The sequence below is a fragment of the Formica exsecta genome, unplaced genomic scaffold, assembly GCF_003651465.1.
Source record: "Formica exsecta isolate Colony F162 unplaced genomic scaffold, ASM365146v1 scaffold400, whole genome shotgun sequence".
Taxonomy (NCBI): domain Eukaryota; kingdom Metazoa; phylum Arthropoda; class Insecta; order Hymenoptera; family Formicidae; genus Formica; species Formica exsecta.
In genome coordinates this window covers 98,800-102,047 of record NW_021851240.1, presented here as the reverse complement: position 1 = coordinate 102,047, position 3,248 = coordinate 98,800, and the positions used below count along the sequence as shown (strand labels likewise).

General features: G+C 49.1%; 2 protein-coding genes across 2 annotated transcripts in view; one reads left to right on the top strand and one right to left on the bottom strand.

Moving 5' to 3' along the window:
• Positions 1-3,248, bottom strand: part of LOC115240070 (modular serine protease-like) — a gene marked incomplete at its 5' end in the record, with an annotated part of 23,992 nt that overhangs the window by 9,677 nt on the left and 11,067 nt on the right. The window lies entirely within an intron of this gene.
• LOC115240056 (transferrin-like) overlaps positions 1,904-3,248 on the top strand; it is a 30,160-nt gene continuing 28,815 nt past the window's right edge. The window contains exon 1 of the mRNA XM_029815020.1: positions 1,904-1,939. The gene's annotated coding sequence lies outside the window, so the exon portion shown is untranslated. The remainder of the gene's footprint in view (positions 1,940-3,248) is intronic.

The following is a 3,248-nucleotide window of genomic DNA, read 5'->3' as shown; positions in this document are numbered from 1 at the left end:
GACGCGCGGCGCGCGTGAGGCGGAGTTTCCAGATACAAGGGATCAGTGGACACAAACGGGATCTCTTAACCCCTTTGCCCGTGGGATGCTCGGGCGGGGACCCACCGAAACAAGGGATGGCGAGGCGCAGACAGCGCCTATCTTGGTAATTACCGCGAGCGTGCAAACGGAGCTACCACCGGAAAGCCCGACAGCCGGACCAACTCGTCTCGGAGGAGGCGTAACTCAACCGGGAAGCCAAGGAAGAGGTCGAGGCCCCTTGGTGGAACCAGGGCCCACGGCCACGAGCGAACTCCGACTAATGAGGCATCTTTACGTGCGCCCGCTTACGCGCACCGTGGAGACTTCTCCCCGGACGCCCTCGCCGCCGATACCGTCTCGAACGGGACGATCACCCCGTAGGGGACTCTCCCGAAAAAAGTCACTAACTCGACGGGCCGCAGTTAGCCGCTTTCTAGTCCGACGGCCAACACGAGGGGCCGACCGATGTTGGAATTGCCGGTCGGCCAACCACCGTTACTCAGACTGCCCGGAGCCGAGGGGTAACCCCTATTGTTACGGGTGCGGTAGGGACGGCGTTACTATGCCCCAGGTGCGGGCCGGAATGGCGCGATCTCGGCCCATATCATCCAGACAAGGGCCATCTTGGGAAAAAGGAACCGAGTTAGCTACCGTATATACCGCTCCTCTCTTCACCTTAACTTATGGCCGATAACCATTGTGAATAGACCAAGGAGAATAGGAAATACAGAAGATTGAGAATTATCTGCGTGTACTGAGTCGGGTTATTAAAGAACCTTCTCCCCTCTCTTTTCTTTTTTTTCTCCCTTTTTCCTTGATTGAGGCCCTTCGAAAGAGGAATCTGTTTTTCTTTTGTTGTTACTTGCTACTTGTTTCTGTTTTTGGTCGGATGTACGTGTTTTGAATGTTGCATTCCTCATGGCTAGAGGTTGCGGCGTGTCGTGAGAGAGAGAATCGCGGCAGGCGCTAGAATGCGGGATGTTCAAAGGTTAGCTTGGTGGTCAGGAAGAATTGGTGGCTGTCGACGCTTGTTGCCAACCAAGATTTCCTCGGTCCTCTCCTGGGAAGGGGGAGTTGTGACATGACGTTTTTGGGATGTTCGTCATAAGGGCCGAATGCCCCGATCGTAGGCAGTTTTTCGGGGGGCTTTGTCCTCCTGATTTAGAGAGAAAGCGGCCCGATTGCCAGATCAACGAGATCTGGCGATTAGAGATAAGAACGAAACTGTAAGCTCGATTATGAGCCCGCGAGTTAGTTGTCGGCACAGGATTGTCGACAGGAAGAGAGAAGAAAGGCAGCCGAGAGCGGGAGTCCGAAACATCCAGCGAGCGGGAGCCGCCAGGTCGTAATCGCTTTATTATATTAAAAACTCCATTGGTGGCAAATAAACATCATTGCCGTTAATCTTGTATTTTTACAGCAGGAAAGGGGCGCGGAGGGCCGGAAAGATCCGGTCGAAGGAACATCCACTCCATCCGCACGAAGCGAGGGAATCCCAAAGACGGAGCGGCGAGAGGACTCTCATCCCGGGACCTATTCTGCAAGATAGGAACGAGAGCCGATCGGACGCTGCCGGAAGCCCGCATCTCTAAACCGGAAGACAGCACAAATTTGGAAAATACGGGGCGATGGATCTACTAATACGGCCGTGACGACAGCAAGGACCGCGAGGACCGCAGGATGGCTCTGCGCAACGCAGGACAGTCCTGCGTAACGCGGAAGCGCCACAGGTGGCACGATCACGATTTATCGCGCTGGCGTGTCTCCTGCAGGACTCTCGCTCGGCACTGTTCGGCGAGCCACGGATCGGGACACAGGCCTCAAGAAGCGTCGCGAAAAAGGCTTAGAAGGACGAATAGCGTAGATCTTCCGACTGGTAGGACGAGCATCGTCACCTGCATAAAGCTGCCGATTTATTGTAGGTAATTAATTCGGATGAGTTGCGCCCGTATTAGTTGTCGTGCCACGCGCTTTATGAAATTAATTTTGTGAGTTTTGGTAAATTATGTCGTATCGGCCGACGGGCATCCGCTATTCATCCGAATCATGAAATAAGCGCTCTCTCTTTACATATTTCGCCGCCGCCGACAGTCACTTATGTTAGTTTCGCGTTTCTAATTATTGTGTATTACGAATTATCGGGATTTTCACGCTCGCGCGATCGATATTCCGGATCGCATAAAGTATTGCGTCACGCGGCTCGTACACCACAGTCACTCTCGATAGTTTCCGTCCTTGTCTTGCCCGCAAAATTATTAAATAATGTTCGTAGTTTGAATGTAGCGCATTGAGAATCCGATTCGAGTCCGCAATGCGTAGTGTGACACGGGCTTAAAGCCGGTGTCACACTACGCATTGCGGACGCGGATCGGATTCGGATTACGGACTGCGAATCGTCGATCACCCAATCAGAGCGAAGTAGCCAAGGATCCGGATTACGAATCGCAAAATAGGCAACTCTCTATTTTGTGATCCGTAATTCGTAATGCGATCCAATGAAATGCCGAGTTTCTCCCGGTTATCTGTTGTCTGCTATGTTGTGCGAGACTCACATGATTTGGAAATGGGTCCTAAAAATATAGATAGACTAATAAATAAATAAATAAAAATAAATAAATAAATAAATATAGACTGATAGCCTTTCACTAGGCGGTATGCTTTTCCGCAAATGTGTGTCTTGCTTTTTAATCAAAGGAGTAACTTTTTCCAGGAGAAGTTCGAAAGTGTTTGTATCCATTCTAAGACATCTAAAATAACCAATTTCCTTTAAATGATACATTTTTTTTGTTTTAAATTATATTCTGCAGTGTACAGCAAACCTTCTATATCGCTCAGGGTCTTCTAATGAAAGTTCTAAAAAAAGATTATGGTGCAATCCTTTTTCTTTTCTTCTTGCTATCCATTTGTGGATCCATAGTCTTCGCTCAGGCCTACACGATTCGTATTCAGCCATAATTAATAACAAAAGACAAGCACTCAGTTTTCTATTTGTCATAAATTTCTTAAAATAATTTTCTACCATGGACATTTTGTCACATACAACAAATAACATATAGTGCGCACACTTCAAACTGGATCCGTAGTGTGAACGGAAAGTTCGAATCCAGTGATTCGCAATCCGGATCCGATCCGCGTCCGCAAAGCGTAGTGTGACACCGGCTTTACAGGTACGTAACTAAGTCGTTACAAACGAAGGAAACTTGCGTACATAGCGATCTTAGCTCTGT